Source organism: Pongo pygmaeus, chromosome 1, assembly GCF_028885625.2.
Source record: "Pongo pygmaeus isolate AG05252 chromosome 1, NHGRI_mPonPyg2-v2.0_pri, whole genome shotgun sequence".
NCBI classification, from domain to species: Eukaryota; Metazoa; Chordata; class Mammalia; order Primates; family Hominidae; genus Pongo; species Pongo pygmaeus.
In genome coordinates, this window is record NC_072373.2 from 134,863,509 (window position 1) to 134,876,181 (window position 12,673).

Sequence of the window (12,673 nt, forward strand, 5' to 3'; positions counted from 1 at the left end):
GTTACTACTAATTATTTTTAAAATAACTAAGTCACTCAAGGCAAGTGATGTATAACAATATAACCACAGTAATTAAAATTAAGAAGAGGCAGTTAGATATCTTAGTCTGTAAGTCATGATGTCTTAAGAAGTTTCTTTTTCTTTTTTTATTTTTCTGATGCTTCTCCTTTTATTTTTCTGATGCTTCAATATGTTGTTGACCATGGCTTAAAATAACAGACCAGATTATGTTGAAGGGGGCAGGGGATTCACTGGAAAGGGACCCAAGGGAACTTTTTATTGTTGATTAAAATGCTCTGTTTCTTAATTGGGGTAGTAGTTACATGAGTTTAAGCCATTTAACTGTATCTTTAAGAGCTGTGCATTTTATTTTATGTAAATCTCAATTTTTAGAAGTATTGGGGGAAAATAGAAAGGTAAGCAAGTTCATAATATTTTCATAAGATTCCTGTTTTTTTCTGAATTTGAGCTGAATATGCTCTCAGCTTAAAAATTGAAGGGAATTTATTCTTTTAAAAAATATGTAAGCAGCCAGGCGCGGTGGCTCACGCCTGTAATCCCAGCACTTTGGGAGGCAGAGGCGGGTGGATCACGAGGTCAGGAGATCGAGACCATCCTGGCTAACACAGTGAAACCCCGTCTCTACTAAAAATACAAAAAATTAGCCGGGCGTGGTGGCGGGCGCCTGTAGTCCCAGCTACTCGGGAGGCTGAGGCAGGAGAATGGCCTGAACCCAGGAGGCAGGGCTTGCAGTGAGCCGAGATTGTGCCACTGCACTCCAGCCTGGGCGACAGAGCGAGACTCCGTCTCAAAAAAAAAAAAAAAAAAAAAAAAAATATGTAAGCTTTGCTACTGCTTGATTTTTATGTTATAACAACAAATCTTGGCAAGAAAAAATACAGGTTTCAAGTGTCTTCAAATGGCACCAATCTGTCTCTGTGAATGAAATGCTAATGGAACTGAAGAAAACCAAATCTTCACTTAGGGAAAATTGTTTTTAGCCTAAAAGCTCTGCCTACAATTGTCTGTTAATACTAACCAAAAGGAAAAAAAATGATTGATTCAAATATACCTCATTTTACACAGACTGAGTAGTTACTCAAATTTTTTTTTTTTTTTTTTTTTTTTTTTTTTTTTTTTTTATACCAAGTCTTGCTGTCACAAGGCTGGAGTGCAGTGGCGCGATCTCAGCTCACTGCAACCTCCACCTCCTGGGTTCAAGCGATTCTCTTGCCTTAGCCTCCTGAGTAGCTGGGACTACAGGCATGAGCCACCACGCCTGGCTAATTTTTTGTATTTTTAGTAGAGACAGGGTTTCACCATGTTGCCCAGGCTGGTCTTGAACTCCTGACCTCAAGTGATCCACTCACATCAGCCTTCCAAAGTGCTGGGATTAGAGACATGAGCCACTGCAGCCAGCCATTATTCAAATAATTTTTAATGCATTAAACAAACTCACTATTTCAAATAATTTTATAATTATATTTATTTTTGACAAAGTGAGGTACCTGTAGTGATATGGGCAGTCTAGTATTCTTTATATATCACTTTTGATTTTATTATTATTATTTGTAGAAACAGGGTCTTGCTGTGGTGTCCAGGCTGTTCTCAAACTCCTGGCCTCAAATGATCCTTCTGCCTCAGCATCCCAAAGTGCTGGGATTACAGGTGTTAGCCACCATGCCCAGACTGTATATCACTTTTTAGATGCATTTTTTATATATATTTTAACATCTCTGAAATCAAGAAGCTCCATACCATCAATGGCATCTCGCCTTGGCATTAGCCAGGCAGCAGACAAGATGGCTTGTACATGCATTATTTTGTCATTTCCTTGATGACTTGATTTCTGAGATCATGAAATCTTATAGAATGGCAGAGTGACTATTAACATCTTGGAGAGAAGTCCTGGAGGTATGGTGGAGTTTTGGGGGGGATTGTTTGTTTGTTTGTTTGTTTCTTAAGAAATGCAGTTTCACCAATGCTGTCAAAGAAACAAAGGATAATACATATGGAAGAATACAGACACCAATGCCTCAGAGTTGAAATGTGGTTCACAGACATAGAATGTTAACAAGTTTTGGGAATACTTTAGCCAAGTTTTGACTGATATGTTCCTTTCTATGTATGAATAATAGTGATATTTGATCATATACATCTAATTAAATCTAAAAGAGCTTTTTCAAGAAGTATAAAATAAAAATTTCAAATGGTAAATAACCCAGAGTATAATTGGCAGCTATTTTCTTTTGTAGAACTACATAAAATAGTGGTCCATCTCACAATTGATGGCATCTTAGGTTCTATGAAAACTGATCTTTGTCAGTTGGCTTTGTGTCTGTTGGCTTTTCAGCCAGGGTTATGGTGGAAAAGTAGGAACGAAAGACCTATAATCAAATAATATCTTAAATGTATAACAATAACTACCATTTATTGAGTAGCTACTATAGGCCAACAGTTATGCTAATTGTATTATGTACATTATTGCATGTTATTCTTCCCAAAAACCCTGAAAGGCAGTTATTATTGAACTTTTATTCCTTCAGAGACATCAAATAACATGTCCAAGGTAAAATTGCAAGGCAGAATTTGAACCTAGTTTTGAGTGACCCCCCCGCCAAAAGCTCTCAATTTCTGTACAGTAACTACCCTCACCCCACTCCCAACATCCCTAGGAATTCAAAGTAAAAGCTTAAAGAAGGTGCTGAGAGCTAGAAAGAGACAGAGAGAATGAGAATCCCAGCAACATTCAGTCACTGTTTAGGTTGTTCTCAAAGCCAGCTTTATCCTTGATTTGGTGGTGCAGCTCTTTCTTCAATTATGCTCTTTATTAGAATCCTAATATCAAAGCGTCCTCTTTTTTTGCCTTAGCTAGTTCTATTTGGGATTTTATTCCTTGCAACCAAAAGCATACCATTGTAATCATTCACAGTTTTAATACATTTATACATTTTACTAGTAATAATAAAATATTACTTTTCACACACCTCTAACAGCCAGATTTGAGCCCTGCTGTCTCACTTCTCTAAAAGTGCAATGAATGAAGCTGGCTGTTTCAGTTACAAGACTGTGGCTCTGGAAGCATCTGATTCTCTGTAGGATTAAACTATGCCCTGATCAGCACTGGGTAAGAAGCAGTAAAATAAGCACAAAGAACTTAGACCATGAGTCAGCTCAGTTTTCCTGAGCAGCTCTGTTTTAGTGCAAGTTGCTTAACTTTGATGGAACTCAGTTTCCTCCACTGTAAAAAGATGCAAATTACATGATGATTTCTGAGAACCTTTCTGGTTTTTAAAATTCTTTCCTCTTGCACAGATTAAAGTCATCTAGACATTGCATGGGTTACATGTGAGTATATCCAGTGGATTTCATGGCCCATTTCACTCCCAGCTTCTTTGATCATATGTATTTTCTTCTTAATAGAATTCAGATTCAGTATTATCAAGTGATACGCTTAACAAAGTTAAGTGAAGACAATATCATCTTGCTCAGTAGTGAGAATTTCTAAGAACTATGAAATACCTATGGGTGAAATAAAAGAATAAACTGATGTTATAAACCTTATCTCCAGGAACTACCTCATGGTAGTTTTTATACTATAAGACTTGTGACTGGGGAAAGGAAAAATCACTAAGTTCTGAAATGGTACAGAGAGTTCCATTCTCCCTGCAGTTGAAGTCAGGTCTTCAAAGCTAGACAATGAGAAGGAAACGGAAATGTTCTTGTTTTTCCTTATGGACTATTGATTTTATTTATTTTTTTCTTTTTTGAGACAGAGTCTTGTTCTGTTGCCCAGGCTGGAGTGCAGTGGCACAATCTAGGCTCACTGCAACCTTAGACTTCCGGGTTCAAGCGAGTCTCATCTCTCAGCCACCTGAGTAGCTGGGATTACAGGAGTACACCAAGATGCCCAACTAATTTTTGTGTTTTTTGTAGAGACAGGGTTTCGCCATGTTGGCCAGGCTGGCCTCGTATTCCTGGCCTCAAGTGATCCACCTGCCTCAGCCTCCCAAAGTGCTGGGATTACAGGTGTGAGCCATGGCACCTAGCTTGATTTTAACTTTTATTACCAAAATCAAATGGGTGATTGCTTTTGTCACCAAAATAATGACCTTTTAAAAGCCCACCTTAATAAGTAACTTGCAATTACAAAAAAAGTTTGTGTACTCAATCTTAGCCAGTTGATACAATTTTACAAATCAAAAACTAAACTCCTTAGCCAAAATATTGACTTGGAAAAACAAAGCATAGGATGCAATTTGGAAATTAGTATATTATTGTTTCTCTCAAAAGCACAAATCATTTTTTTCCAACAAAAGTAGAATTGATTCAATAAAGAGCGTTAAAGTTATAATGTATTTGAGGGGATGCGACTCAATATATTTTTATATTTAATGGTGTCATATGATTCACTGAAAAAACCATCTCCAAAGTCAGTAATAAATATGGCTTGGAATTTTTGATAGCTTTGTATTGATGCCTAACCTACTTATACTTAAGCAATTATTCAGGGGTATGATTTCCGTCATGTGTTCATTACTTTGGGTAACATTTTAAGAAAGGGAAAGCAAGGAAAGGAACAAAACTATATTTACTAAATACTAATTATGTCCACTGTTTTAATTGTTTGCACCAGCAGATGGGCGTCCACAGAATGAATACAGAAATGTCTGTCTGCCTGTCTGTGCATACTCTGTGAAGGAATACACCAACATTACATGCTGACCCAAGGATAGCCAGTACGCCTTCTGCAAGAGGAAAGTTTGTTTCAAAATCCATCAAGGTAAATCTTTGGCTGCCCACACTCGTATCCCCAGACATCAGGGAATCTTAATCATCCACATGTAGTGAGGCCCAGCTATGGTGCTAGTTCCAACAGTACATAAATGGCTGTGACTGCCAGGAGGAAGCTGACTCAGTATGGCTCCCCAGTCGCTAGCAGTGGTGATATTCACAATATTTAACAGCGAATGCAGCTTGAGGCCTGGCCAGTCTAACAAACAGTAGGTATAAACATCTCTGCTGGCTAGTGCAGTGCACGCTGGCTGAGTGTCAGCCCCAGCAATTGAGTGTCAGCTCGAGCAACCAGTGCAACTTTAGAGTTTACAAATACACTTAAAAGTATATTATCTCATTTAGTCCCCCAAAATTATGTTATATAGGTATTATTACTTTTCTCAATTTATGGGTGAGAAAATTGAGGCTTACAGAGGTCAAGTAATTTTCCCTAGGTCACACAACTAGTAAGTGGTAGAACTTAGGTGAACTATGGCTGACCAGCACAACCAGTTTGCTTTCTTCTGCGGTTTCTCTTCCATTCCCAATGCTAATTATACAGACAAGAAACTCTCTAATTTTTTACGCTATACTACCTACTCAGAAGTCAGAAAATAAAAGTGACAATTAGGTCAGGTGCAGTGGCTCATGCCTATAATTCCAGCATTTTGGGAGGCTGATGCAGGAGGATCACTTGACCCCAGGAGTTCAAGACCAGCCTAAGCAACATAGCAAGACCTTGTCTCTACAAAAAAAAAAAAAATTAAAAATACACATATACCTGTGGTCTCAGCTATTCAAGAGGCTGAGGTGCAAGAATGACTTGAGCCCCGAAAGTCGAGACTACAGTGAACTGTAATCATACCACTGCACTCCAGCTTGGCTGACAGAGCAAGACCCTGTTTCAAAAAATAAAAATTAAAAAAATAAAAAAATAAAAATGTTGATCCAGTACTTCAGCATTGTGTTATTCAAATCACTCAGTTACAAGTAGTTTCCACTATATGACTTTTTACTTGGCCTGTGGAAACGTTAATGACTGTGCAAAGAAATATGTGAATAAGACACATTGAATATTATCTTCGTGAGGCTCTTCTTCACTGCTCTCAACTTCTGCTACCGTCAGCATGTTAATCTGTATTGAAAAAAATGAACCAAATAGCTAGCTTCCTGGATAAAATTTATCCTATGAGTTTAATCTTAGTAAGCAAGGCATGAAGTCATTCAGTCTTTTTTTTTTTTTTTTTTTGAGATGGAGTCTCGCTCTGTCACCCAGGCTGGAGTGCAGTGGTATGATCTTGGCTCACTGCAACCTCCGCCTCCCAGGCTCAAGCGATTCTCCTGCCTCACCCTCCCAAGTAGCTGGGACTACAGGTGTGTGCCACCATGCCCAGCTAACATTTTGTATTGTTAGTAGAGAGGGGGTTTCACTGTGTTCGCCAGGATGGTCTCAATCTCCTGACCTCATGATCCACCCACCTCGGCCTCCCAAAGTGCTGGGGTTACAGACGTGAGCCACCATACCCGGCCGTCATTCAGTCTTTTTAAAGATTAAAAGTCCATTTATCCTGGGGAGACGAGACAAAACTCTGATGCATAAAAATTCCAAATAATTTATGTAGAATCTCACCCTCAAGGAGGTGGAGTACAATTGCCCACTCCTTGAGTACAGGCTTCACATGGTGACTTCCATCCATGAGGACGGTACAAAAGGAGAGTGGGGAAGGGAGAGTAACTTCACAGTGGAGAAACCTGACAAACACTATGTTGGCCATGTGATCAAGGTCAACATCAACAGCAATAAGTAATGTCGGCAGTATGTACCCTTGATGTGAGGGGATTAAAGTGATACTTTACTTCTGTGGTCTTCCTCGCCTAAACCCACAACCCCAGTTTAATAGTGAGAAAACCGTCAGACAAATTCCAGTTGAGGTACATTCTACAAAGTACCTGACCAGTACTCCTCCAAGCTATCAAGGTCATCAAAAACGAAAAATCAGAGAAACTGTCACAGTCAAGATGAGACTATGAAAAGATAAACTTTGGCAAATGAAACTTTTAGAGTTTATCTGAGCAGTCAGCAATTCATGAATCAGGCAGCACCAAACCACATGTGGTTTGGGCTCCACAGAGGGGATATGAGGAGAACGCTTTTATGAAGTATTCACAGAAGCAAAACAAAGAAAATGTTTGACTGGTTAAAGTGAGACAGTATCCTTAAAGTCTCTAGTTGGCAGTTTCTGATGAGTAAAGTTACTCTGAGTTGGGTTTCAAGGTTTGCTTACATAGAAACCCAGAACACAGATCCCTCTCAGCCTAATGGCTTCCCAGTTACTTTTTTTTTTTAAACATAACTAAATGTTATGTATCCTGGATGGGATCCTGTAATAAGGAAAGGATATTAGGTAAAAACTAAGAAAATCTGAATACAGTATAGATTTTAGTTAATAATAATGTATAAATATTGATTCATTATAACAAATGTATCATATTAATGTTAATAGGAGGAGAAGTTGGGTGCAAGGTGTATTAGAATTGTCTGTACTGACTGCAACTTTTCTGTAAATCTAAAATTGTTTTGAGATATGAAGGGTTTATTTTTAAAATAATTCACTTAGCATTTTGGCATTTCAATGGTTGATCATGATATACCAGTCCCTTGGTTAACTTAAAATTCCTAAAGAGACAGATAATAAAAGTGAGGCTGGAAATCCTCAAAGCCACACTTTCTTCTGAGGAAGCCTACCTGCAACATTGTCACTCCCCACCCTCCACCCTCCCTCAAACCTCCCCAACACACACACACACACACACAGTATCCCCTCACAGTATCCTTTCACGGCCAAGGTTCCTGCAAGACAAGGACAGCTGTCCCTCCCTATCCCTGGAAGACTGGTTCCAAGACCTTCCTGTGATACCAAACTCCAAGGGTGCTCAAATTCCTGATATAAAATGGCATAGTATTTGCATATAACCCATGCACATCCTCCAATATACTTTAAATCATTCTAGATTACTTATAATGCCTAATACAATGTAAATGCTCTGTAAATAGTTGTTATACTGCATTGGTTAGGGTATGATGAAAGAAAAAAAAGCTATACATGTTCAATATAGGCACAATTTTTTAAATATTTTCCATCTGAGGTTGGTTGAATACATGGATGCATAGTGTATGGATACTGAGGGCCAAGTGCAGCCTCTACTTCACCTCTCACTCACTCTTCAAACCATTGCAGTCATGTGTCTACCCAACAGTGACTCAAAGTCCAAATCCAGTGGATTCTCCTCAGTCTTCATCTTACTTAACCTGAAGAAGACTGAAAGTACTGATCACTCACTACTTTAAAACTTCCAGTTTCCTTACCACAGTCTCCTTGGTTCTCCTTTTATCTCTTCTTCTCGTTTACTAATATAGCAAGATACTCACCTTTCACCATTTTTTATTTTTGCCTTTTAAAAGGTGATAGAACTTGAGCTTCTTGTTCAGAAGGGTTATATGAATAAACTTCTAAGTTATGCAAATGTAGGGTGAGTGGCAGCCAGCATAAGAGGATGTTCCCCATGGAATGCCTTCTTCCTTACTGGCAGAGTAATAGATCCAACTTGTTCAATAACAAGTATATTCCTGGTGGTCTTTGGCTAGACAGCATTGGCAATTTTTGTCCTATATATAAGTAAAATACTAAACACATTTATATTATTGCTTATGTGATTAAGTGACTTTAAGTAATGTCAAGAATGGGAGGAAGTCACACACACACACCTGATAGTTGATCTGTACATTGGCACACAGCCAGTACTTACCAAGTAATTAAACATTGCTTTATGTTGTCTATTATCCTGTCTAATCATTTCAGCATGTTTTTTAATGTTACTTATATGATTACCCATTAAACATTTACACTAAACAAGAGATTTCTCCAGATGGAAGATTTTGCCTTACTTGTTTTCAAAGAGAGTTCAAATAGGGATCTGATTAGATGTAGCTCAGGTGCTGCTCTCTTGCACACATTTGGGAAGCCCGAGCTTATGGATGGCAATTACAGTGTGTACTGCAGGATGGATACAACACTTCAGACAGGGAGAAGATCAAGATCCTGAGCTAATCTGTGGAAGCAAGAGCCCACAGTTCCTTTCAGAGGGGTTTGCCCTGTTTACATCATCTCTTCCTTTATCTTCGCCTACAACAGTAAGTCTACAAATAGATATAGACAGCATCTCTGTGCAGGTGGTTTTCTGTGAAAATTAGAGAAGGACCAAGTTTTACCTCTGGGTTCTTTCAATAAACTGTGGGAAAGTCTGGATTTTTATAGGCTATCAAACTAGGGTTGTGTTTCTATCCAATTCTGTCTAGATCTTAAAAGAAGGGAGAAACTCCAGCTTGGCATCTGGGTTGCACATGTCATCTGAAAAATAACTGAAACTTTTTGAATTCAAGTGGAGAGTGGAAATGGCTGCAAGTAGACTATGAACTCTTTGAGGAGGAACTCTTCTGATACGGTTTGGCTCTATGTCCCCACCCAAATCTCATTTGGAATTATAATCCCCATGTGTCAGGGGAGGCACCTGGTGGGAGGTAATTGGATCATGGGGGCAGATTTCCGTCATGCCGTTCTCATGATAGTGAGTTCTCACAATATCTGATGTTTAAAATTCTGTGGTAGGAGGACTCTTCCAAGATAGCCAAACAGGAACAGCTCTGGTCTGCAGCTCCCAGTGAGACTGACACAGAAGATGGGTGATTTCTGCATTTCCAACTGAGGTACCTGGTTCATCTCATTGAGACTGGTTGGACAGTGGGTGCAACCCACGGAGGGCAAGCCAAAGCAGGGCGGGGAGTCACCTCACCTGCAAAGTGCAAGGGGTCAGGGGATTTCCCTTTCCTAGCCAAGGGAAGCCGTGAGAGAGACTGTACTGGGAGGAACACTACACTCCTGCCCAAATACAGCACTTTTCCCACAGTCTTCACAACCAGCAGACCAGGAGATTCCCTCCAGTGCCTGGCTCAGTGGGCCCCATGCCCACAGAGCCCAGCAAGCAAAGATTCATTGGCTTGAAATTCTCACTGCTAGTGCAGCAGTCTGAGATCGACCTGGGATGCTGGAACTTGGCAGGGGGAGGGGCATCTGCCATTGCTGAGTTGTGAGTAGGCAGTTTTTATGCTCACAGTGTAAACAAAGCTGCCAGGAAGCTTGAACTGGGTGGAGCCCACCGCAGTTCAGCAAGGCAGACTGCCTCTCTAGGTTCCACCTCTGTGGGCAGGGCATATCTGAAAAAAAGGCAGCTGCCTCACTCAGGGACTTATAGATAAAACCCCCATCCCCCTGGGACAGAGCACCTGGGGGAAGGGGCAGTGGTGGGCACAGCTTCTCCAGACTTAAACGTCCCTTACTGACAGCTCTGAAGACAGCAGTGGTTCTCCCAGCATGGTGTTCAAGCTCTGATAACAGATAGACTGCCTCCTCAAGTGGGTCTCTGATCCCCGGTAGCCTTACTAGGAGACACCTCTCAGTAGGGGCCGACAGACACCTCATACAGTAGAGCTCTGGCTGGCATCTGGCGGGTGCCCCTCTGAGATGAAGCTTCCAGAGGAAGGATCAGGCAGCAACATTTGCCATTCTGCAATATTTGTGGTTCTGCAGCCTCCGCTGGTGATACCCAGGCAAACAGGGTCTGGAGTGGACCTTCAGCAAACTCCAATAGACCTGCAGCTGACGGGCCTGACTGTTAGAAGGAAAACTAACAAACAGAAGAAGCATCAGCATCAACAAAAAGGACATCCACACCAAAACCCCATCCGTAGGTCACCAACATCAAAGACCAAAGGTAGATAAAACCACAAACATGGGGAGAAACCAGAGCAGAAAGGCTGAAAATTCCAAAAACCACAATGCCTGTTCTCCTCCAAAGAATCACAACTCCTCGCCAGCAAGGGAACAAAACTGGAGGGAGACTGAGTTTGATGAGTTGACAGAAGTAAGCTTCAGAAGGTCGGTAATAACAAACTTCTCCGAGCTAAAGGAGCATGTTCTAAGCCATCGCAAGGAAGATAAAAACCTTGAAAAAAGATTACAGGAATGGCTAACTAGAATAACCAGTGTAGAGAAGAACATAAATGACCTGATGGAGCTGAAAAACACAACACGAGAAGTTCATGAAGCATACACAAGCTTCAATAGCCGATTTGATCAAGCGGAAGAAAGGATATCAGTGATTGAAGATCAAATTAATGAAATAAAGCAAGAAGACAAGACTAGAGAAAAAAGAGTGAAAATAAACGAACAAAGTCTCCAAGAAATATGGGACTGTGTGAAAAGACAAGTCTATGTTTGACTGGTATACCTGAAAGTGATGGGGAGAATGGAACCAAGTTAGAAAACACTCTTTGGGATATTATCCAGGAGAACTTCCCCAATCTAGCAAGGCAGGCCAACATTCAAATTCAGGAAATACAGAGAACACCACAAAGATATTCCTTGAGAAGAGCAACCCCAAGACACAGGATCATCAGATTCACCGAGGTGGAAATGAAGGAAAAAATGTTAAGGGCAGCCAGAGAGAAAGGTCGCGTTACCCACAAAGGGAAGCCCATCAGACTAACAGCAGATTTCTCAGCAGAAACCCTACAAGCCAGAACAGAGTGGGAGTCAATATTCAATATTCTTAAAGAAAAGAATATTCAACCCAGAATTTCATATCCAGCCAAACTAAGCTTCATAAGTGAAGGAGAAATAAAATCCTTTACAGACAAGCAAATGCTGAGAGATTCTGTCACCACCAGGCCTGCCTTACAAGAGCTCCTGAAGGAAGCACTAAACATGGAAAGGAACAACCAGTACTAACCACTGCAAAAACATGCCAAATTGTAAAGACCATTGATGCTATGAAGAAACTGTATTAATTAGCAGGCAAAATAACCAGCTAACATCATAATGGCAGGATCAAATTCACACATAACAATATTAACCTTAAATGTACATGTGCTAAATGACCAAATTAAAAGACAGACAGGCAAATTGGATAAAGAGTCAAGTCCCATCAGTGTGCTGTATTCAGGAAACCCATCTCACATGCAAAGACACACATACACTCAAAATAAAGAAATGGAGGAAGATCTACCAAGCAAATGGAAAGCAAAAAAAAAAAGCAGGGGTTGCAATCCTAGTCTCTGATAAAACAGATTTTAAACCAACAAAGATCAAAAGAGACAAAGAAGGACATTACATAATGGTAAAGGAATCAATTCAACAAGAAGAACTAACCATCCTAAATATATATGCACCCAATACAGGAGCACCCAGATTCATAAAGCAAGGCCTTAGAGACCTACAAAGAGACTTAGACTCCCACACAATAATAATGGGAGACTTTTAACACCCCACTGTCAACATTAGACAGATCAACGAGACAGAAAGTTAACCAGGATATCCAGGAATTGAACTCAGCTCTGCACCAAGCAGACCTAATAGACATCTACAGAACTCTCCACCCCAAATCAACAGAATATACATTCTTCTCAGCACCACATCGCACTATTCCAAAATTGACCACACAGTTGGAAGTAAAGCACTCCTCAGCAAATGTAAAAGAACAGAAATTATAACAAACTGTCTCTCAGACCACAGTGCAATCAAACTAGAACTCAGGATTAAGAAACTCACTCAAAACCGCTCAACTACATACAAACTGAACAACCTGCTCCTGAATGACTACTGGGTACATAATGAAATGAAGGCAGAAATAAAGATGTTCTTTGAAACCAATGAGAACAAAGACACAACATACCAGAATCTCTGGGACACATTTAAAGCAGGGTATAGAGGGAAATTTATAGCACTAAATGCCCACAAGAGAAAGCAGGAAAGATCTAAAATTGACACCCTAACATCACAAT

The 12,673-nt window shown here is 40.1% G+C and overlaps 1 protein-coding gene and 1 long non-coding RNA gene across 6 annotated transcripts in view; one reads left to right on the top strand and one right to left on the bottom strand.

Moving 5' to 3' along the window:
* Positions 1–12,673, bottom strand: part of TLCD4 (TLC domain containing 4) — a 178,809-nt gene that overhangs the window by 27,940 nt on the left and 138,196 nt on the right. The window lies entirely within an intron of this gene.
* The window catches only part of LOC129035455 (uncharacterized), a 76,667-nt gene that overhangs the window by 7,585 nt on the left and 56,409 nt on the right, over positions 1–12,673 (top strand). For 2 of the 3 annotated variants that reach the window (XR_008502196.2, XR_010123980.1), the window contains exon 2: positions 4,640–4,783. This is a non-coding gene — a long non-coding RNA (uncharacterized LOC129035455). Of the gene's footprint in view, positions 1–4,639; positions 4,784–9,133; positions 9,294–12,673 lie in introns of those variants that run through there. The other variant, XR_010123981.1, reaches the window with a different exon arrangement.